At 43.1% G+C, this 24,972-nt stretch overlaps 2 long non-coding RNA genes across 3 annotated transcripts; one reads left to right on the forward strand and one right to left on the reverse strand.

The window, feature by feature from the left end:
• Positions 1–1,032: 1,032 nt before the first annotated feature.
• Positions 1,033–8,223, reverse strand: LOC135561416 (uncharacterized). 2 transcript variants are annotated; one of them, XR_010459413.1, is made up of 2 exons: positions 6,340–8,223; positions 1,033–3,402 (listed from the first exon to the last, which is right to left on the reverse strand). It is a non-coding gene; the product is annotated as an uncharacterized LOC135561416 (long non-coding RNA). The 2 variants fall into 2 exon arrangements; XR_010459412.1 differs by lacking the exon at positions 6,340–8,223 and adding an exon at positions 4,235–6,325.
• Positions 8,224–12,340: 4,117 nt separating this feature from the next.
• LOC115144827 (uncharacterized) lies at positions 12,341–21,280 on the forward strand. The gene is made up of 4 exons (XR_010459415.1): positions 12,341–14,420; positions 14,856–15,473; positions 19,794–19,863; positions 20,157–21,280. It is a non-coding gene; the product is annotated as an uncharacterized LOC115144827 (long non-coding RNA).
• Positions 21,281–24,972: the final 3,692 nt, after the last annotated feature.

The raw sequence follows: 24,972 nt of genomic DNA on the forward strand, positions 1-24,972 counted from the left end.
TAAATGGCCGGGCTGATTTAGCGATCTCTTCTGCCAAAATAAAACTGGCCTTGACAGCAGCCTGGCCTTGTGATTTGGCTTTTTTGAACAGAGCCTGTCGAGATTTGAGGCCTCGTTTTAATTCCTCTGCCTTTTGTAGCCTTTGTTCCATGTCCATATTCTTGTTTTTGTCCGCGTGTTTCGTTTCATAATGTCGTCTCAGATTATACTCTTTCAGTACCGCCACACTTTCTCCACACAGAAGACACACAGGTTTTCCAGCTACCTTCGTGAACATATACTCCGACTCCCACCTTGTTTGAAACCCCCGGTTCTCAGTATCCACCTTCCGTTTTGCCATTTTTGATGGGTATCTGAAAGTTAATTTTACTGTGATGCTGACGACTGCTGTGCCAATAAATATTGAAACGAAGCAGCCTACTGCTCGGTGCGTCACCTTTGCATTGTGGGAAATGTAGTATTGGTGCGTGTAAAAGATCTGCGGGCTGCCGGCTTGCTGCGGGCCGGTTCTAATAATAAATCAAGATCATCCCAGGGGCCGTAAAAAACCTTCTTGCGGGCCGGATGTGGCCCGCGGGCCTTGACTCTGACATATGTGCTCTAAAGGGTATTCTCCACCTCATCCTCAAACTCTGGCAGGTCATTAGCAAGCAGAGGATACATCTGGGAAGGGGAAGAAGGGTCAATAGCTCTGGAGATAACTCTAGCAGTAAGGGACCGGATACATGGAATGCAACCGCAGCCGCACAACACTAAAATGGCTGCAAAAACTAAAAGATGGGTCTCATGCTCCATACCGTTATCTCACACCTGGCTCCTGTTATCTAACAAAAGACTGCTTGATCTCGCAACCCCACGCTCTGAATGTGCCCTCCCTTCTGTATTTTCCCAGCATGAGAAAGTTCCATGGCCCTGATACTTTCAACAATGTTTCAAATCAGCTAGAGAACATAACACATACACACATCCACCCAAGGCAACAGCAGATAATATATATGGTAATGGCTATAATGTAAAATAACCCCAAGGGTGTGAAATTTAAGTCCCCCTTTTGACACTCATTATCCTTTATTTCAGCAGTCATAGCATTTCATGAAAATAATAAAAAGTTTATTATTAATAACAAGTGATATATGTCTATTGTTATATGCGTTTCCCCCTTTTGTCACCCACAAGGGTGTCACTTATCAAAAACAGGATAAAACTTTATTGTTATTGACATGTAAGATGTAGGATAAAACTTTGGTCATGGAAAACAGAGGAAAGAATTATTAGAAACCATCTGGTCCTCTCAGCTACTCCTATCCTGTACCAGGTGGGCTCCTTGCCACCCAGGGACTCTAAACCTTTACAACAGGGAGAACAAACATACTGGAAAGAAAACCTATCATAAAAATTTATAACAAGGAACTGTGGTGGTGTAAAATTATTCTAATACCTCACCCACAGCATACCATGGGTCATCCTCAGTCAGTCCCATCCTCTCCTGAAAGCATGCTTCCGTATCGGCATCTCCAACTGGAGCATCAAGCAAAGGCAACATGCCTGAAGCCTTCACCATATCTGTAACATATTTCTTAGAACACGGTATGATGCAAGCAGCACATCACATCAATAACAAATAATACAAGAATTAGGTCAGAAATCCAGTAACCATCATATCAGTGTACTTACCAAACCAGGCCAAGAGAACAGACTCCTCCACCCCCCTGTGGACCTCATCTTATCAGATAGTGCATCAAGCCCGCCCTAGATATCATCTGGACTGGTATTATTAGGAATATACGTGCAACATTGTTTACCGAACATCTTGCAAACGTCCCCCTGACTGGCAAGAAGCATATCCAAGGCAAGTCTATTCTGTCTGGAAACCCCAAATGTGGCCTCAAGCTGTTCAGACATACCAGTGAGTGCATCACGGGAGTAATTCACAAACCACTGTTGATTATAGTAGATATAATTAATCCATGCAGTCTGTCTAGCATCCACCATGGCTGGACCCATAGTAGGTAGTAAGTGCCAGAGTCCATCATTCCTACCCAAGGCCTGAAACTCATGAGGAACCCCCACTGGCACACCCAACAGGTTAGTGTTTATGTCAACTACATTCTCTGAGCGCTACGTCTATGTCTCCCATGGGATGGAATGTTTTCAGGTCCCTTGGATACAGAACCCAACAGCTGTTCAGCAGTAACATCAACAATGGTCAGTGGAATTATCAAACTGGTCAGAGCACACGTACCTTGCCATTCTCCTCTAAGAATGGGTCTCAGCACTCTTGGCTCCACTCATCCACCTCACATCAGCCTGTAACTGGCCAAGTGGAATTAATGGTTATGTTACTACTGCAATCAGCTTCAGGCAATCCCCCATAATCAATGCCATTACCTGTACCCGTGATGCACTCTTAATTGCCCCCATATGCCTCAACACCCCAAGAGGCCCGATGAGGAGGTACTGCAGGAAACACAAGGCTCAAAGAGGAACAGAGGGTTGAATTGGGCTTAACCTGGTAAAAACTTCTCAGAATACACAACCACCCCTCTGTTTCTCCTACAGCAAATGGGTGTGTAGCCAGAACAGGTCTAGCATGACTACAAATAATGCAGTCCTTTCCTTTCAGGGTTTTAGCTGTGTACCTCATATAAGACAGCCACAAATTGTCCCTACTATCAAAACCAGTCTCAGTTCCTAATTGATCAATAGCCGAATAGTCTCTAACATTAATTACCTGAATGGTATTTTTAACACAGTGGTGGTAGAGGAGTGTGTCCGGCTACCTCTGGTCTTGGCAGTACCTTAATAGAAAACACACCCATCATGTCTGTCCTCGTCCTTTGTAGTCCGAGGGTGTGAGTGCCTGCATCAGAGAGCTTAATAGTTTTGATGGTTAGTAGGATTTCATCACCTTTACAAAGTTCAACATTGCTCCCAGGTTTCCCCATATCATGGAAAACCTATCCACCCTTGTGGGATCCCCCTTGCTATAAGGATACCCTCTTCTCCAATCCTAGAACTGTCCGAAGTCGGTTATCATGTAATCTCTACTCTAACTTCTTGTCTACCCCGATCTAGGGATCTCTTATGCTCATTTTGGAACAAAATACACATCACTTAGCCAGAGCCAGACACATCTTCACTTCTATGAACAAAAACAGGGGTGATAGGACAGGTAGGGTTACTTCATTCGAGAGTTGGCCCCCGGGAATTCTGTTAATTCCAGTTCTTCTCTCGAACACTGTTTTAATGTCCGACAGTGAAAAGTGTCTTACCCTTCCGCCGTGCGATATGAATCTGGGTAGCTCTTTCAGCTAGCTGTCACCAGGGGTCATCTATGGTCCCCAAGCCTCTGGGACTGGATTGAGTGACTTCACCTGTAGTTCACCTGTAATGCATAAAATCCTGGACATACAGGCTTGGTTAACAAACAATTTCTCATATGTTTTATCTGATTATATCTTTAACTTCTATGCCCAATTGTTAGCTTACATATTTAATTATTAGTTTCTTATCCAATCGGCCCCATCCTATCCTAGTCCACATTTACCCATCCCCCTTTTGATACCTGGCTCTGCCCAGGTAACAACCTTACCTACTCTAAATCATGACTTAGGTAAGATTAGTATATTATCCTTATGTCTGACATCATCATGAAGGAGCGCCCCATCATTTTCCACATGTCCAACTCTCTCCCCTGTCTCCACTCAGCAACTGTTATCTTTGCCTGTCCTGCCCCCCTTTCCAAAACCTCTCCTCTGCTCTCTCCAACTTTCAAGGTCTCTGCAGTGCGGGCGGAGGGCCCCTCCGTCTGCCTTTTCCCCTATCTGTAAAATACCATGTCTCTGGGAACGTGAAAATCCCCTTAACCCAAACGTTTACTACAAAAACAAAACCTAATAATTATGATAATCCCCTCAAACTCAAATAATTTGTCTCTGTGTTTCATGTTTTATTCGTGTTTCTCCAAATTGTCTCCCCAAAAATACTTCTTAGATACCCAGCCATTAGACACACAAACAACTGTGATAAACGTGCACTGTCCCTTTAACATAAAAACCTCAGCCTGCAATCCCCTCTGCGGGCCTTTCATTGTTCCCCATAATGAAAACAGATTCTAATGTTAGTCTACCTTAACCTCCTGTTTAATTTCAGTGGTTTTATCTGAACAATCAAACCAAAATCAATAACCGGGAATAACTTGTGTAAACTAATTAAAAGAACAAAATAAATCTACCTTATTTCTCAGCACTTGGTTAGAACACCACTCCCGTCTTACATCGACCACGCCCGTCGCCCCTTACCTAGTGTATATCTTATCTATTACTCAGTGGCTCAATTAATGTTTATCGTAAGTATGTTCAGATGTTGATTATGTAATTCTACAATATTAGTATAGTTCAAACCTCATAATATAACTCTACACACAGAATTTTACGTTAATAGAGTTGAACACCTTTTCCAACAGTCATGCACACCCCCCAATATTCTATGATATAACTCTCATCAGCAAGCCTGCAACTTTTTCAACATTCTCACCGGTACCAGCTCCACAAATCTTCATTCTCCCCAGCAAGCAGACCAGTAGGAGATGCAATAGCCCCACCTTCTGTCCATTCTCTGTACAGCTTCTCACCCCGTCTCCTCCACTCCTTGCCCTCTCTGCCTTTATTTAATCCTAGAGTGGACTTCAGCGCTCTCAACACCTTTTCCATTTCCAACGACATTCCATGTACACTACAATACTGCCAACAACCCATGCCTTTACTGAAACCCAAGTGATACCCTTTCCCTACGGCTAAATCGGCCCCCAATTAGTTGATCACTCGTTACCCACCACTCATACATGTAGTCCCAGACTATCCATTCAAGCTTTGGTGGCCACCCGTTACCCATCATTCATACATGTAGTAAGTGTTCTCTGTTACCACCTACCAGCCAGGCATACTAGTACATCCCATACACAATGCACCATTAAGTATGGTTGATCAATAATAAAATTGCAGTTGCCAATGGAGATATTACTTTCTCAACTATTTTCCAATCTCACACATCATTGTAGTTTAAATTTAGTAACTTACATCAAACAGGTATCTCACAAAACTACATTTGGATAACTCCAATGTGCAGAACTTTAGTTTTTCACAACAGGTGTCTGCTTACCCTTTTTATTTGACCGGTCAAGATTTGTGAGACACACCGTCCGACGACAGTACTGGCCAATCGGCTGGCACACCAATGTCCAGCGATGTCCTTTTACCAGACCACGTCGGGGTCACCATTTGTCATTTATTGTATATTTTAGTAAATATATATGTATATTTTGACCAATTGAAATATATATTCAGACTATCTGAGTATACTTAGCCCGTCACTGGTAAATACCCGTGATGAATTCCTGGAGCCACGTACTCTGCCTTATCTCAGAGCTGCTCCCTCGTATATTCAGTTTGAGAAAAAACGCATGGGTTTGTATAGAGATCAATTCGACTATTTAGTCTTGATATTGAATATTGTGCTCAGATCTTATTTCAATTATACATCAGTCATTTTGTTCCTGATTATACATTTAACACAGAAGTCATAGGTACATACAACATAGAAGTTTCGGATTTATCAAATAACCCTTATTGAATTCTCTCTCTCTCTCTCTCTATCTAACCACCAACAATCTTAATGGAAACAATTACAAGCACATTGCATTTTAATATAAACAGTTACAAATAGACAAAACAAGACAAAACAACACGTTATATCTCTGACCCCTGAAAGCCGATCCTTATCAGCGAATCTCTTATCAGACTGGCCTAGACCGGGCCGCAGGACAAAATTACAATTTGTCCCCCTCGGCGCCAGGTTTAATGAATAGTAGTTAACTATCCCCTACTGATCTCTATTCCTGATCCATATCGAGCTGACCCCTATCAGAGTTTATTACACATGTCCGATCCTTATCAGAGAATCTCTTATCAGACTGGCCTAGACCGGGCCACAGGACAAAATTACAATTTGTCCCCCTCGGCGCCAGGTTTAATGAATAGTAGTTAACTATCCCCTACTGATCTCTATTCCTGATCCCTATCGAGACTATCCTAGGCCTTAAAGTGATCTCTCATCATTGAAAGCTATCAGACTGTGCTGACCCCTACTGATATCTCATCAATGATTTAGATCACCCGGTCGTCACCGGTTTGTCACCACATATATTCACTTTACTGTACTTTCAACTTGTCAGCAAATTATAAATTTACACAAGAATTCATACTCACTGGTAATACTGATCAAAATTTAGACAAGACTATACGAAAATATGCTAAGTTTGATTTAACAGGTTTTGCTTACCTTGTTTGTGGTGCGCCTTGTGATCAGTTTACCGAGTTGAGCAGAATTGTTGTCCTCCCCCGAATTCCTTCACCTCTGTCCTCCGTGAATCGTCCTTTCACCCTCTCTCCCTCTCACACCCAAATCAACTCACTTTGATGGATCGTTATTAAACCATCCTCTGCTACCATTTCTGTTGATAATGGGATATGATAAAGGGTGAGTCGGTCAAGGATCGATGCAGACAAGGTGGTAGATTGTACGACAAGCGACAGGTTTATTTCAAAGTGGAGATATCTGGTACAGCGTATATACGGGCCCCTCTGTTAGCTCATCAGAGACTAGCAAAAAAGACACTAGCTAACAATGGGTACAAGCTTCATATACAGAACAGAAAGTAGGTTGATATCTAGGAGATCGGATCTTCGGATTGGATCAGGCTGGGGTGTAGTCATCCGGCATTGGCTCTGTTGTCTGTCCGTCATCGTAGAATCCTGCCATGCCTGTTCTTGGTCGTCACACCCCGTTCAGCTGAAAAGGAGATCTGGTGTGTGCGCTATCTTCAGTCACACAATGTTCGGCTGGGAGGGAGATTATGTGTGTGTGTTAGTTTGTCTCTAAGTCTAGGCTTTCTGCCAATCTGTGGGTGTCTTATCTGGGTGTCCTCGGCAGCTATGTGTGTACTGTATGTGCGTCGTCCCTGTCTTCTGGGGTCAGTGTGTAAGAGCGTATGCGTCCCTATCTTCAGGGGAGTTGTGGCCGAACTGCCGTCTAGCACCTGTGGCTAGGAGTATCCTGTTGTGACAGTGTTCTGGATGATTACAGTGAGTGTGTGTGTGTGAGATATATCCTGTATGGGGCCCAACCTGTTTTACTATGTGTCTCAGCTATAGTAGTGTAATGTCACCTACATAGGAATTAGCAGTAATGTAATGTCACCTACATAGGAATTAGCAGTCCTCTACACTGGCTTCCAACAATAGCTGAATTTGCAAAGCTAGCGAGCACCAATTCCGTATCTGTGATTCCATCTTTGACGACGCCACATAAATGAAATATGTACTAGCTAGTTTAATAGTTCATGTTTGCCCGCTAGCTCTGCAAATTCAGCTAGTGTGTGTGTAAACCCTGCCAACATAAAAAAAAACATTGCTATGGCGCGAATGACTGGAATAACCACACGTCAGTTACGTGCATTGAGTGCCTTTCAGAAAGTAGATACGAACTCTCTGTTACCTGCCAGATAAGGAACTGGCAGTGGATCAAACCATTGTGAGGCAAAGGGCGGGGGTCGCAATCCTTTGAAACTTAAAAACACGCTATTAAGTGTCTATAATCAGCACAAGTGCTTTCATTGCGTATTATTAATATGATTGAAATTACATAGTTATGTTTACAGTGATATATTGGGGGGGACAAATCATATTTTTCCCAGGATGGGAGGTTGTGTCCCCCCCGTCCCCACTGGGATTTCCGCCTATGTGTGGCTTGATCCAGTTTTGATGTGCTGTGCATTTTACAATGGCTTTTCTCCAGTTCCTAAATCCTGCACTAATGAAGGCAGCATCTGCTCTTTGGCCAAAAGATGGCTGGCTTGAAAACCCTTGGCTACAGTGAAAACAACACTCCTTTTATTGATGGATTATAATGTAGCCGGGGGAAATCGCGAAACCATCTCTCTTGAAACGTCAACACTCTGTTGGCAAGAGTTTGCGGTTCTATAAATTGTGGGTGTGGCTGATATGGTTCTGTGCCATCACTGAGGTAACTGGACAATGCTGTGCCACTGTCCCCTATACTGGTGCAGCTGGCAACAAGGTTGACACCTGGTCCTGCCGTGGCTGTGCCACTGTCCCTTATACTGGTGCAGCTGGCAACAAGGTTGACACCTGGTCCTGCCGTGGCTGTGCCACTGTCCCTTATACTGGTGCAGCTGGCAACAAGTTTGACACCTGGTCCTGCCGTGGCTGTGCCACTGTCCCCTATACTGGTGCAGCTGGCAACAAGGTTGACACCTGGTCCTGCCGTGGCTGTGCCACTGTCCCCTATACTGGTGCAGCTGGCAACAAGGTTGACACCTGGTCCTGCCGTGGCTGTGCCACTGTCCCCTATACTGGTGCAGCTGGCAACAAAGTTGACACCTGGTCCTGCCGTGGCTGTGCCACTGTCCCCTATACTGGTGCAGCTGGCAACAAGGTTGACACCTGGTCCTGCCGTGGCTGTGCCACTGTCCCCTATACTGGTGCAGCTGGCAACAAAGTTGACACCTGGTCCTGCCGTGGCTGTGACACTGTCTCCTATACTGGTGCTGCAGGCAACAAAGTTGACACCTGGTCCTGCCGTGGCTGTGACACTGTCCTCTGAAGTCTCTCTCCCTGGCTCTTTCCCTTTTACCACCCTCACTGCCTCACAGTCTGTCTCCTAGAAAAGAAATAAGGTGTTTGCCGTACTCCTAACTACCAGTACCCAAAACTACACAATTAATCACAACATAAATACCATTGCCTTAAACAAATCTTAGTTCAGTCACCAGTTTAAGTTGAGAGTGGGGGTATCCATGGCATTTTCCAACTATGTCCCTATTTTACAAGTCAAAAAAAGGTAGAACCTTTTATAATGTTGCCAAACAAAGACTCAACAAACTTACCTGAGACTCCCTGTCTCTGCCAGTCTGTCCCTGCCCATCTGTCCCCAGCTCTGCTGTCTGTGTGCCCTCTGTTGCCTGATCTGCCTAATGACATCATTGTGAAACGTTACCATTAGCATTTCACTTCTTTCTAATGAACATTTGATCAACTAGTCTTAGGCTACTAGGGTTCTTGTTTTGCGTTTTGGTGTACTGAAAAATAATCTGATGTCTGTCTTTTTACTTTTTTCTGACATTTTTCTACCTGGCAGGCTGGCTATCTGCGCAAACACACACACAGTGTGTAGGTTATTTACAGTAGGAGATGGGCTTATATCATCTTATCTTCTATCATTCTATATGGACTTCGATCTAAAAGGTAGCTAGCAAATGTGAAACGGATTGCAGTGACAAGAGTTGACAGCTGTATGAGTTCATGAGTTCACCATTTACACAACATATGCTGCAACCTTTTGTAATTTTAATAGTTTGTTTCATATTGGCTGGCTTCCAACAATAGCTGAATTTGCAAAGCTAGCGAGCACCAATTCCGTATCTGTGATTCCATCTTTGACGACGCCACATAAATGAAATATGTACTAGCTAGTTTAATAGTTCATGTTTGCCCGCTAGCTCTGCAAATTCAGCTAGTGTGTGTGTAAACCCTGCCAACATAAAAAAAAACATTGCTATGGCGCGAATGACTGGAATAACCACACGTCAGTTACGTGCATTGAGTGCCTTTCAGAAAGTAGATACGAACTCTCTGTTACCTGCCAGATAAGGAACTGGCAGTGGATCAAACCATTGTGAGGCAAAGGGCGGGGGTCGCAATCCTTTGAAACTTAAAAACACGCTATTAAGTGTCTATAATCAGCACAAGTGCTTTCATTGCGTATTATTAATATGATTGAAATTACATAGTTATGTTTACAGTGATATATTGGGGGGGACAAATCATATTTTTCCCAGGATGGGAGGTTGTGTCCCCCCCGTCCCCACTGGGATTTCCGCCTTTGTGTGGCTTGATCCAAACCTTCCCCGTTTTTCAACTGGTCTTTCAGTACAGCCAAATATTATGACTATACTAACAAGCATTTCGCTTGTATGCAACCAATACAATTAGTTGGCTCCCGAGTGGCGCAGCAGTCTTACAAGTCTTACAGTCTTACAGTCTACAAGCACCCTGGTTAGAATCCAGGCTGTATCACAACTGTCCGTGATTGGGAGTCCCATAGGGCGGCGCACAATTGGCCGAGCGTCTTCCGGGTTTGTTCTTAATTGACCTGCTGAGTTAAATAATGTAACGACCCTGGGTTTATAAGCGCGGAAATCTACTCTGCCGCACGAGCATGCTTTTGCGGCACAGACGATAGCGCGCCGGACCTCGGGCTAGAAGGTCGAGGGTTCGAGACCTGCTCCCTGCCTGTTTCATTACAATAAAATAAAATATTTTCAATTTGAGATACATGTCTCTCCCAACATACATGGCAAGTCAAGAAAAGTCATTGTAACTTGTCCACACTGCAAAATGAAGTTATTAAATAAGAAAAACTTCAAAACACATTTACGAAGAAAGCATACAGGTTGCTTTGAAACAGTGTCCAAGGAAAGAGTTTTGGCATGTGAGTGCATTGATGTGAGAAATGGTGTGTTTGAAGTTGAAAATACATTTTATGGACCAGCAACATCCATACATGTGAAAAATACTTGGGCTAATTCAGTTCCAACTGTGTTCAAAACTGGAGTATAAAAAAGGTGTTGAATTTGACTTTTTCTTCACTTTCACATACACTGTGTTCACAGAAACATTGCTCGGATCTTGTCCCCTGGACCTTGGAGGACTTTTGGTGTGGATGATGTTCAGGTTAGATATTCCTTTAAATTATTCCACTGAACTGTACCATTTGATTGTCATTCCAGCTCACAGATCACTGCACCTGTTCATAGCCCATCTGTATACAGCCCATCTAATCAAATCAAATCAAATTTTATTTGTCACATACACATGGTTAGCAGATGTTAATGCGAGTGTAGCGAAATGCTTGTGCTTCTAGTTCCGACAATGCAGTAATAACCAACAAGTAATCTAACTAACAATTCCAAAACTACTGTCTTATACACAGTGTAAGGGGATATATAATATGTACATAAGGATATATGAATGAGTGATGGTACAGAGCAGCATAGGCAAGATACAGTAGATGGTATCGAGTACAGTATATACATATGAGATGAGTATGTAAACAAAGTGGCAAAGTGGCATAGTTAAAGTGGCTAGTGGCTAGTGATACATGTATTACCTCATCCCCATACTGTATTTATTTATTTTGCTCCTTTTGCACCACAGTATCTCTACTTGCACATCCATCTTTTGCACATATACCATTCCAGTATTTAATTGCCATATTGTAATTACTTCACCACCATGGCCTATTTATTGCCTTAACTCCCTTATTTGACCTAATTTGCACTCACTGTATATAGACTTTGTCTTCTTTTTTTTCTACTGTTAGAGTTGCGTCAATTCGAATCTGGTATCAGGATAAATATGACAATGAATTACCGATTGTATACTATGTATTTTTTATTAGCTAAGCAATAAGTGGTAAATACAATTTTCGTATATACGGGCTCTCTGTCCCACCTCGCAGGGCAAACAGAGAACTGACTAAATATACCCTGACAGAAATAGTTCCTGCTTCCGAGCCGGCCTGTCAGAGTAGAGACTGGGCGTGGTTTAAACTCACCCAGCCTATCGTTGATTGTTGGCGCAGAGGCTCGTCCCAGCCCCCTAAGCGCTTCAGTTGATAGATGTAACTGTTGCTGTGAAGAATATCTATGCGCTCATGCTCGATACCGTTATCTCGCACCTGGCTCCTGTTATCTAACAAAAGACTGTTTGTTCTCGAAACACTACGTTCTGAATGTGCCCCCCCCAACTCATTGCACAGTTCCTGTCTTCATGTTATTCTGTATTTTTCCATCACGAGAAAGGCCCATGGCCCTGAAACTGTTAACAATGTTTCAAGTCAGCTATGTTGCAAAACACATACATACATCCACACAAGCCAACAGCAGATAATATTCAATCACATATATGGTAACGGGCTATAGTGCATAACACAGAATCCTCATACTACTGTGTTATTGACTATATGTTTTGTTCATTCCATGTGTAACTCTGTGTTGTTGTATGTGTCGAACTGCTATGCTTTATCTTGGCCAGGTCGCAGTTGCAAATGAGAACTTGTTCTCACCTAGCTTACCTGGTTAAATAAAGGTGAAATAACATTTTTTTTTAAATTGAAAATTGTACCTTGTTCACTCCACAGGGCCTACCAAAGCAAGGTTTCTCAAACAACTGTGGGGTGTTTGTTGTGATGGTAAGATGCTATTCAGTATACTATTTTCTGTTGAAACATATGAAAAGTTATTATTATTTCTGTGCTTGCAGCATGTAAAGCACACTATTGTTCATACTTTTTCTTGTTTATTATTTTTGACACTTTTTGGGACCTGTTTTTACGCTACATACACAATTCATACATCAACCTCCTGCAGAGCTGGACGCTGATGTGACATGCTGTGACTTCTTGGGGGCGAAGTCTTCTACACCCTGAAATATACAGTGGGGCAAAAAAGTATTTAGTCAGCCACCAATTGTGCAAGTTCTCCCACTTAAAAGGATGAGAGAGGCCTGCAATTTTCATCATAGGTACACTTCAACTATGACAGACAAAATGAGAAAAAAAACTCCAGAAAATCACATTTTAGGATTTTTAATGAATTTATTTGCATATTATGGTGGAAAATAAGTAATTGGTCAATAACAAAAGTTTCTCAATACTTGTTATATACTTGTTATATACCCTTTGTTGGCAATGACAGGTCAAACATTTTCTGTAAGTCTTCACAAGGTTTTCACACACTGTTGCTGGTATTTTGGCCCATTCCTCCATGCAGATCTCCTCTAGAGCAGCGATGTTTTGGGGCTGTTGCTGGGCAACACAGACTTTCAACTCCCTCCAAATATTTTCTATGAGGTTGAGGTCTGCAGACTGGCTAGGCCACTCCAGGACCTTGAAATGCTTCTTACGAAGCCACTCCTTCGTTGCCCGGGCGGTGTGTTTGGGATCATTGTCATGCTGAAAGACACAGCCACGTTTCATCTTCAATGCCCTTGCTGATGGAAGGAGGTTTTCACTCAAAATCTCACGATACATGGCCCCATTCATTCTTTCCTTTACACGGATCAGTCGTCCTGGTCCCTTTGCAGAAAAACAGCCCCAAAGCATGATGTTTACACCCCCATGCTTCACAGTAGGTATGGTGTTCTTTGGATGCAACTCAGCATTCTTTGATTCTGATCCAACCATAAAATCCTTGATTGTGCCCCTTACCTGAGAGGATGGAAGTTCAATATGTAGCTAGATGTAGTAGTACAATGTTAACTAGCTAGCTGGCTCATTGTTCCCTATGAAAGTAAGCTAGGCTAGTTAACCAGCCTTTTAGTCAGGTAGCCTAGTCTAAGACAACAACAATTAAAAGCGTAGAGGCTACTGTATGACAGTCATATACCGTTTTGGCAACATGAAAGAGAGGAGGATGGTATTGGCATTCCTCTACAAGTAGAGTGAGTCAACATGTTTTTTCTACACATATGCACACATACACACAGAAATCACTACCATGGACAGCCACATGATATTTAGGTTATATGTTGATTGAACGAAATTGTTTTTGTTATCTTTAAGTTGTCCATGTATTATACTCACCATAAGTGATTTGATGATGTTGAAATGTTGAAGTTCAAATGGTACTGGAATGATGTTAATGGAGGCAACTCCGTTTTTTTTCTACTTGCGGTAACTACATGGTTCTAAATCAATAGTTGTTTAGTAGTCCGAAAATTCAGAAACATTAACTTGCTTGACCATGCTGTAGGTCATGTAACTGTTTGTTAATGCAATATGTGACTCGTTTCAGGAAACGAAGCGTATGTCACAAGTCATGACTTCACTTTTATTTAAATGTTTTATCAAAATGCGTTTTTTGGCAGAAATGCCTTCTGGAACAGTTGAACTTTCATGAGCCTTAATAACAAACTTGTATGCCATCTGTAAATACAAATAAATTACGAGCCTAGTTGGTTTAGCCACAGAAAAATAACCTTCCTGCTAGCCATGATTGACTGAGATAATGAATGGGCTGGACATGCCGAGAGATGAGTTTTGAATTGGTCTGCCGTGTAGCATCTTCTGTCTATAAAATGAGCTGCTGTTTCTACTGCTGTTTTTTCGAGCAACCATGGCATCTGTGACAGAGAGGGAGAAAGATCTGATCATTCTTATGGCATTGCATACGGTCAGTATGAACCAGAGCAAGCTGTACAAACAAACCGGAAACGACAAAGGACGTCTTATTTAATGAAAGGGGTTCCAGTCTGCCGTGAAGCGTTCATCCATGTATACGGGTAAGAGACTAGCTACAGTTTCTGATATTATATGTTTCTAATGTTGTCAGAAAGTTGTTTTCATTGCAAGTTAAAGCCTACTGTTAGCTGGATATCTGACGTTAGGTGGCTGGCTCACTAGCTAAAATTACATGTATGATCTGTGTGGTAATATTATCCCAGAAAGCCATTTGCATTGCCATTTATTGCCTAATGTTAACTAGTTAACATTGAACATATTTGGTTAACTTTAGCTAGCTATGACAATCGGTTTGTATTGCTAGTACTCTATGGATTGGGATTATGGTTCATTCTTTAGCTATCTAGGTAGCTAACAAACTTTTGTACATCGCTGTTCTGTACAATTAACCTTATTTTAGCACCCAAAAAACATAATACTTCCAGGTCAACTGTAATATGAATACCATTATAAAGAACAATTTCTCCCCTTTTCAGCAAAATCAATGACGAGACCCTCATGCTGCCCGTCTCTGCATGATTGAAGAAGGCAATGAGCTCCTTCGGGTCTTTTTAAAAATGGCGGGTGGGCAAGCGAAACCTACTGCGTGATAGTGAAAGGGGGAGTGAATCCTGGAGGCTTCGTGCCATGGATCATCACCGGAGGCTTCGTACCATGGATCATCATTGGAGGCTTCGTGCCATGGATCATCACCGGAGGCTTCGGGCCATGGATCATCACTGGAGTGAGGAGATGTATGGGCAGCCTGGTGCGTGGAGCTGCCACAGGGCTTACCAGGCTGGGGAGACATACAGGAGGCCTGGTTCTGGGAGCAGGCACAGGACTCACCAGGCTGGGGAGACATACTGGAGGCTTGGTTCTTGGAGTAAGTACCGGATACACTGGGCCGTGGAGGCGCACTGGAGGTCTCGAGCATAGAGCCGGCACAACCCGTCCTGGCTGGATGGTTATTTTTGCCCGGCAAATGCGGGGAGCTGGCACAGGACGCACTGGGCTGTGCAGATGCACCGGAGACACAGTGCGCAGAGCCGGCGCAGGATATCCTAGGCCGTAGAGACGCACTGGTGGCCAGATGCGCTGAGCCGGCACCATCCGTAAGTTACGTCATGACACGTCACAATTTAACATACAGCGTCAGAGGAGTCAGTTGTTTTTTTTTAAACGTTTCTCTAGTACTATCGGGCCATTACCATGGCAATCAACGCTTAAATAGAAACGTAGTTCACACCCCAGATGTTAATGCAACACAATCGCTACAGTCCTATTAGTTTTAATTGCAGCCTCGTTTGAATGCTGCGGTTGCGCAAATATGTACAGAATGGGGTTAGTCACCATTACATGTCTAAACAAAAGACCCCAATTTAAAGCGTACTGTTTGCAACCTCGTTTAAATGCTGCGGTTGCACAAATTTGTACAGAATGGGGTTAGTCACCATTACATGTCTAAACAAAAGACCCCAAGTTAAGCATACTGTTTGACAGCTAGCTGACGTTAGGTGGCTGGCTCAGTAGCTGACATTACGTGTATGACTTGTGTAGTAATATTATCTCAGAAAGCCATTTGCATTGCTAGTTAAAGCCTCATTTTAACTAGCTAACATTGAACCTATTTGGTTAACTTTAGCTAGCTACGACAATTGCTTTGTATTGCTGGTACTCTATGAATTGGGATTATGGTTCATTGTTTAGCTAGCTAGCTAAATAGCTAGCTACATGTTTAAACAAAAGACTCCACTTCGCCAGATGATTACATGACCCATCAAGTTAGCCAGGTGTGTCTGACGGTAATTACTGCCATCTATTGTATTATAATGTTAAAATACATGTATCTGGAATTTGTCGTTCAGCATCAGTAGAACACGTATGACTCTCTTCCACCAGTCATACAAGGAGAATGGCTTCCATCAAAAATACACGCCATACATTGCTGCTACTTTTTTTCCCCTGCTGCTCAGCCACTTTACCCCTTATTGTATGCACCTGATCTATCACCAGTATCACTGATATGGTTATTGATATTGTTCTTGTACATACTGCATTTTAAGTATTTCTTTCCACACTGGCATTGACACTTGTTCTTTTTTTTCTGTTTACCTGGAATTTCTCCTTATTGTAGGCTACTACTTTTACAATTTGTAGTCTTAATATTTACTACACTACTCTCTGTTTAGCATGTGACCTCACATGTGAATCCTTAAAGAGATGGGTGGGGCTGGCTTATGAGGGTGTGAACAATGCTGAATGGGTGTAGACAAAGAAGAGCTCTCCAGTAGGTGTACCAAAACATTCAAGGGCCATGTTCTCAGAAGTGACGTTACAAGTTTATCAAAGCAGAATGACTTTCCCATTGTTCCTCAAATGCAGTGTATGATATACCAGTTTGTAGCTCTATGTCTCTGGATAAAAGAAATGTAAAAAACACCATTTCAAATTTTGCTATATAAGACTGAATCAAGGAAAGATGTTGCTCTCTGGTTTTGTGATGAAACAAATGTGTGATTGAATTTATTCTGTCCACTGTGTGACTGTTGTCTTCTTGTTGTCTCAGCCTTATATATCACGTTTGCATATAAACTAACGGATTATAGAGCAGCAAATTATTATTATGTTTTTTCCTTCACTAATGATTTTACCCACTGCTACTGCAGGATGCAAATGTATCTACTTTGAAACATGGGTCATGTTTGAGAGCATCAAAACCGTGATGTATCATGGGTAAATTGTGACTGACTAACTACAAATAATACAAATAATAATGAGTCGTTATTTATGATGCAAGGTAATTTGTAGATCAGTCGGCAGTCTTCTCCACTGTCGAACAAGCCCATGGTTTTATTTTATGGTGCTCTGCCCACAGAGGGGCTCTGTTCCTAGTGGTTTACCCCGCTACCTAGGTATCCAATAGCTGATAAGAATACCATACATGCTCCCCAGTCATTGGGAGCACAGGGCTAGACCCTACAATCAGCCCCCATTATCTTCAGCTCGACTGATTGATAACAAGAACTACACTCAAGACGATCTCCTCCACTGCTGAATTAATCTTCACTGTGCCATCTAAATGAGCAAGTTACTTCCTCCTCCAAAAGCCCTCTCATGTGCTTCGGACCCCCACAACTTAAGTTTCGTGTTCCTCGGTGTGCAGCATGCTCGAAGTGTAGTGGCGGACCACTACAGGCCGGCCTGTGCCCAAATGCTGTTAAAAGACCGGCAGCAGCGGCTAGAATGGATACGGGAACTGGACACCACTGTCAATGAAACCGTTCTTAGCTCAGGCTAAATGTCAATGAATCCGTTCTTAGCTGAGGACTCTGGCGCTGATGGTGAAATTGATGACCGTGATGGGAATGCCGGTGATGTCCAAACGGATGACTTACCGCCACTGACCCAAGTACCCAGCCCCTCCTCCCCCTTCAGGCAGCCTGTATGGCCAGTAGAACAATAAGCGCTCTGACATCTTTCATCCCAAAAATAATTTCTGCACTCATTTGAGATCATTTCTACACTGCCTTGTAAGGGCTGCACGATAAGGGCAAAAAAACGAGGCCTTTTTTTTAACCAAATGATGCAATTGCAATTTGACTTGCGATTTAGATCAAAACACCTGGGGGAACTGTTGGAATCATGGAAATAGAATGGTTATTCTAATTCTATAGTTAGAAGATAATAGTGGATACAGTGTTGTTTGTCATTACAACAAATTAATATGCAAGAGAAGAGTTATTGTGACAGGGCAAGAACCAAAGTGTTGGTCAGTGTCTCCTAGGGGACCCTATAATCTTTGGCTACATTCAATGTTTTCTTTGAGCTACTTCATGTAGCTGACTTATTTATGCTTTGCCTATTCCAATTTGATTTACAAGATACTGTTGCAAAAACAACATGTTGATTTAGGGCTACACCATCACTGGTATCAGGTTGCCTCGTCTGGTTCACCAACTACTTCTCAGATAGAGTTCAGTGTGTCAAATCGGAGAGCCTGTTGTCTGGACCTCTGGCAGTCTCTATGGGGGGCCACAGGGTTCAATTCTCGGTCGACTCTTTTCTCTGTATACATCAATGATGTCGATCTTGCTGCTGGTGATTCTTTGATCCACCTCTACACAGTCGACTCCATTCTGTATACTTCTGGCCCTTCTTTGGACACTGTGTTAACCTGTCTGTTAACGGGGTTCCGCTAGCGGAACAAACGTTACTCGCTCTGAGACTTGGTGTAGTTGTTTCCCTTGCTCTGCAAGGGCCGCAGCTTTTGTGGAGCGATGGGTAACGATGCTTCAAATGTGGCTGTTGTCGATGTGTTCCTGGTTCAAGCCCAGGTAGGGTCGAGGAGAGGGACGGAAGCTATACTGTTACACTGGCAATACTAAAGTCCCTATAAGAACATCCAATAGTCAAAGGTATATGAAATACAAATGGTATAGAGAGAAATAGTCCTATAATTCCTATAATAACCTCAACCTAAAACTTCTTACCTGGGAATATTGAAGACTCATGTTAAAAGGAACGACCAGCTTCCATATGTTCTCATGTTCTGAGCAAGGAACTTAACCTGTCTAGGACTGGGAACCCCTCGCCAACAGCCAATGAAATTGCAGGGTGCCAAATACAAATCTCATAAATCAAATTTCTCAAACATACAAGTATTAGGCACCATTTTAAAGATACAATTCTCGTTAATCCAGCCACAGTGTCTGATTTCAAAAAGGCTTTACAACGAAAGCTCCACAAACGATTACATTAGGTCACCACCAAGTCACAGAAAAACACAACCATTTTTGCAGCCAAAGAGAGGAGTCACAAAAAGCACAAATAGAGATAAAATGAATCACTAACCTTTGATGATCTTCATCAGATGACACTCATAGGACTTCATGTTACACAATACATGTATGTTTTGTTCGATAAAGTGCTTATTTATATCCAAAAATCTCATTTTACATTGGCTTGTTATGTTCAGTAGTTCCAAAACATGCAGTGATTTTGCAGAGAACCACATCAATTTACAGAAATACTCATTATAAATGTTGATGAAAGTACAAGTGTTATGCATGGAACTTTAGATACAGGGCATTCTCCTATAGAGCTGCATTCTTATGGAATGGTCTGCCTACCCATGTGAAAGACACAGACTCGGTCTCAACCTTTAAGTCTTTACTGAAGACTCATCTCTTCAGTAGGTCATATGATTGAGTGTAGTCTGGCCCAGGAGTGTGAAGGTGAAAGGAAAGGCTCTGGAGCAACGAACCGCCCTTGCTGTCTCTGCCTGGCCGGTTCCCCTTTCTCCACTGGGATTCTCTGCCTCTAACCCTATTACAGGGGCTGAGTCACTGGGTTACTGGTGCTCTTCCATGCCGTCCCTAGGAGGGGTGCGTCACTTGAGTGGGTTGAGTCACTGACGTGATCTTTCTGTCTAGGTTGGCACCCCCCTTTGGTTGTGCCGTGGCGGAGATCTTTGTGGGCTATATTCGGCCTTGTCTCAGGATGGTAAGTTTGTGTTTGAAGATATCCCTCTAGTGATGTGGGGGCTGTGCTTTGGCAAAGTGGGTGGGGTTATATCCTGCCTGTTTGGCCCTGTCTGGGGGTATCATCGGATGGGGCCACAGTGTCTCCTGACCCCTCCTGTCTCAGCCTCCAGTATTTATGCTGCAGTAGTTTGTGTCGGAGGGCTAGGGTCAGTCTGTTATATCTGGAGTACTTCTCCTGTCTTATCCGGTGTCATGTGTGAATTTAAGTATGCTCTCTCTTATTCTCTCTTTCTTTCTTTCTCTCTCTCGGAGGACTTGAGCCCTAGGGCCATGCCTCAGGACTACCTGGAATGATGACTCCTTGCTGTCCCCAGTCTACCTGGCAATGCTGCTGCTCCAGTTTCAACTGTTCTGCCTGCGGCTATGGAACCCTGACCTGTTCACCGGACGTGCTACCTGTCACAGACCTGCTGTTTTCAACTCTCTAGATACAGCAGGAGCGGTAGAGATACTCTTAATGATCGGCTATGAAAAGCCAACTGACATTTACTCCTGAGGTGCTGACTTGTTGCACCTCGACAACTACTGTGATTATTATTATTTGACCATGCTGGTCATTTATGAACATTTGAACATCTTGGCCATGTTCTGTTATAATCTCCTCCTGGCACAGCCAGAAGAGGACTGGCCATCCCTTATAGCCTGGTTCCTCTCTAGGTTTCTTCCTAGGTTTTGGCCTTTCTAGGAAGTTTTTCCTAGCCACCGTGCTTCTACACCTGCATTGCTTTCTGTTTGGGGTTTTAGGCTGGGTTTCTGTACAGCACTTTGAGATTTCAGCTGATGTAAGAAGGGCTATATAAATAAATCTGATTTGATTTGATAGTATACAAGAATGGTCTGAATGAGAAATCATAATTTAGACCTCGAGGATGAATGGTATTTAATCTATGAATCCAAAACATCTCTTATTGTGAGAGCATTTTTAGGGAGGTTGCCACCTCTGGTGAATGTAACCTGTTCTAGGCCCACAAAGTGCAAAGAGGAGAGTGGACCTTGTTTGGCTCTGTTGTAACGAGAGCCCGGGAATGAAGTTACATTCCCGGGCCAAGATTTACAGTTATATTATTGACGGCACCCCCTTACAAGCTATCACAAGAACAAATAACCTGCTCTCCTTTTGCGACTGGGATGCCCTGACAGGGGGTCAGGAAATGGAAAACAGATGCCTTGTGCAAATCACCAGACTGCCTGTGTATTCCAGGGGAAGAGAAGTCAGGAATTTGAATTATTTGTAACAAAGGAAAATGGTGCAAGTAGCGCAAGGACAATTATACACGGGTTATGAACAATGTACAGTTGAAGTCAGAAGTTTACATACACCTTAGCTTAACATTTAAACTCTGTTTTTCACAATTCCTGACATTTAATCCTAGTAAAAATTCCCTGTTTTAGGTCAGTTAGGATCACCACTTGATTTTAAGAATGTGAAATGTCAGAATAATAGTGGAGAGAATGATTTATTTCAGCTTTTATTTCTTTCATCACATTCCCAGTGGGTCAGAAGTTTGCATACACTCAATTCGTATTTGGTAGCATTGCCTTTAAATTGTTTAACATGGGTCAAACGTTTCGAGTAGCCTTCCACAAGCTTCACACAATAAGTTGGGTGAATTATTTTATTTTTTAAACTTTTATTTTACCTTTATTTAACCAGGCAAGTCAAATTCTTACAAATTCTTATTTTCAATGACGGCCTAGGAACAGTGGGTTAACTGCCTGTTCAGGGGCAGAACGACAGATTTGTACCTTGTCAGCTCGGGGGTTTGAACTTGCAACCTTCCGGTTACTAGTCCAACGCTCTAACCACCCATTCCTCCTGACAGAGCTGGTGTAACTAAGTCAGGTTTGTAGGTCTCTTTGCTCGCACCTGCTTTTTCAGTTCTGCCCACACATTTTCTATTGGATTGAGGTTAGCGCTTTGTGATGGCCTCTCCAATACCTTGACTTTGTTGTCCTTAAGCCATTTTGCCACAACTTTGGAAGTATGCTCGGGGTCATTGTCCATTTGGAAGACCCATTTGCGAACAAGCTTTAACTTCCTGACTGATGTCTTGAGATGTTGCTTCAAAATAGCCACATAATTTTCCTGCCTCATGGCGCCATCTAGTTTGTGAAGAGCACCAGTCCCTCCTGCAGCAAAGCACACCCACAACATGATGCTGCCACCCCCATGCTTCACAGATGGGATGGTGCTCTTCGGTTTGCAAGCCTCCCCCTTTTTCCTCCAAACATAACAATGGTCATTATGGCCAAACAGTTCTTTTTTTTTGTTTCATCAGACCAGAGGACATTTCTCCAAAAAGTACGATCTCTGTCTCCATGTGCAGTTGCGAACCGTAGTCTGTCTTTTTTTATGGTGGTTTTGGAGCAGTGGCTTCTTCCTTGCTGAGCTGCCTTTCAGGTTATGTCGATATAGGACTCGTTTTACTGTGGATATGGATACTGTTGTACCTGTTTACTCCAGAATCTTCACAATGTCATTTTGCTGTTGTTCTGAGATTGATTTGCACTTTTTACACAAAAGTAAGTTCATTTCTAGGAGTCAGAACGCGCCTCCTTCCTGAGCGGCATGACAGCTGCGTGGTCCCATGGTGTTTATACTTGCTCACTATTGTTTATACAGATGAACGTGGTACCTTCAGGTGTTTAGAAATTGCTCCCAATGATGAAACAGACATGTGGAGGTTTACACATTTTCTTTTGAGGTCTTGGCTGATTTCTTATGATTTTCCAACGATGTCAAGCAAAGAGCCACTGAGTTTGAATGTAGGCCTTGAAATACATCCACAGGTACACCTCCAACTGACTCAAATGATGTCAATTAGCCTACCAGAATCTTCTAAAGCCATGACATCATTTTATGGAATTTTCCAAGCTGTTTAAAGGCACAGTCAACTTAGTTTATGTAAACTAATGACCCACTGGAATTGTGATACAGTGAATTGTAAGTGAAATAATCTGTCTGTAAACAATTGTTGGAAAAATTACTTGTGTCATGCACGAAGTAGATTTCCTAACCGAATTCAATTTGAAATTTGACCGAGATTAACAGATGCCTTGACACCTACAGTATACTTGTCAGACCGTTGCATATTGTCTGTACAAGTGTCTGTAGCACATCTGAGCCACTGCTAATTGCGTTGATTAGTTCAGGTTTTAGTTTTGTTTGGCATGATGACCTTAGCCTATTCGTTTGAAAAGATTTGAGCATGCACTTTTTATTACTTTAACCACAGCCAATCGCTTCAGAACAAGGTTACTCGATTGAGGGTGGTTGAGGAGTAACCACACTTGATCGCTTCAAAATAAGGTAACTCTATATAGTGCAGTTATTACAATGGGGGTTGCCATAGAAGATAGCAACTTGATTATGAAAGGGAAGAGTAGAGTGTAATAAATACACGATGAGTAACGATAACTTGGCTATATACATGGGGTACTAGTACCATGTCGATGTGCAGGTGTACAAGCTAGTTGAGGTAGATATGTACATATAAGACATATAGGCCATCCATATACACTGCTCAAAAAATAAAGGGAACATGAAAATAACACTTCCTAGATCTGAATGAATGAAATATTCCCAGATGTGCTCAATTGGGTTCAGGTCTGGGGAACGGGCGGGCCAGTCCATAGCATCAATGCCTTCCTCTTGCAGGAACTGCTGCCACATGAGGTCTAGCATTGTCTTGCATTAGGAGGAACCCAGGGCCACCCGCACCAGCATATGGGCTCACAAGGGGTCTGAGGATCTCATCTCGGTACCTAATGGCAGTCAGGCTACCTCTAGCAAGCACATGGAGGGCTGTGCGGCCCCCCAAAGAAATGCCATCCCACACCATGACTGACCCACCACCAAACCGGTCATGCTGGAGGATGTTGCAGGCAGCAGAACGTTCTCCACGGCATCTCCAGACTCTGTCACGTCTGTCACGTGCTCAGTGTGAACCTGCTTTCATCTGTGAAGAGCACAGGACGCCAGTGGCGAATTTGCCAATCTTGGTGTTCTCTGGCAAATGCCAAATGTCCTGCACGGTGTTGGGCTGCAAGCACAACCCCCACCTGTGGATGTTGGGCCCTCATACCACCCTCATGGAGTCTGTTTCTGACCGTTTGAGCAGACACATGCACATTTGTGGCCTGGTGGAGGTCATTTTGCAGGGCTCTGGCAGTGCTCCTCCTGCTCCTCCTTGCACAAAGGCGGAGGTACCGGTCCTGCTGCTGGGTTGTTGCCCTCCTACGGCCTCCTCCACGTCTCCTGATGTACTGGCCTGTCTCCTGGTAGCGCCTCCATGCTCTGGACACTACGCTGACAGACACAGCAAACCTTCTTGCCACAGCTTGCATTGATGTTCCATCCTGGATGAGCTGCACTACCTGAGCCACTTGTGTGGGTTGTAGACTCCGTCTTATGCTACCACTAGAGTGAAAGCACCGCCAGCATTCAAAAGTGACCAAAACATCAGCCAGGAAGCATAGGAACTGAGAAGTGGTCTGTGGTAATCACCTGTAGAACCACTCCTTTATTGGGGGTGTCTTGCTAATTGCCTATAACTTCCATCTGTTGTCTATTCCATTTGCACAACAGCATGTGAAATTTATTGCCAATCAGTGTTGCTTCCTAAATGGACAATTTGATTTCACAGAAGTGTGATTGACTTGGAGTTAAATTGTGTTGTTTAAGTGTTCCCTTTATTTTTTTGAGCAGTGTATGACAACACACACCGTGTGGGATAGAGGAGGATGGATACCCCAGCTGCCTGTTCGTTCAGCAGTGGTCAAAACAACCGCAAAATAGGAATGGTTTTCACTTTCCTTGGGTGTCATCACTGTTCCAACATGATATGACAGTTGAAATCAGGACTCCACAACATAGCGTTCACATCTCTGGTCATATCAGGGCCCATATCCACAAAGCGCCTCCGAATAGATCAGCACTCCTACTCTAAGATGCAATGTGGATACGGGCCCAGATCTGAATATTCAAGGAGCGGAGGATGCATTTGCAAAGTGTTTAGACTCTAGTCTAGAGGGTCAGTCAACCTATTTTCTGTGTCGAGTGAGAAGG

Source organism: Oncorhynchus nerka, linkage group LG17 (assembly GCF_034236695.1).
Source record: "Oncorhynchus nerka isolate Pitt River linkage group LG17, Oner_Uvic_2.0, whole genome shotgun sequence".
In the NCBI taxonomy this organism is placed as follows: domain Eukaryota; kingdom Metazoa; phylum Chordata; class Actinopteri; order Salmoniformes; family Salmonidae; genus Oncorhynchus; species Oncorhynchus nerka.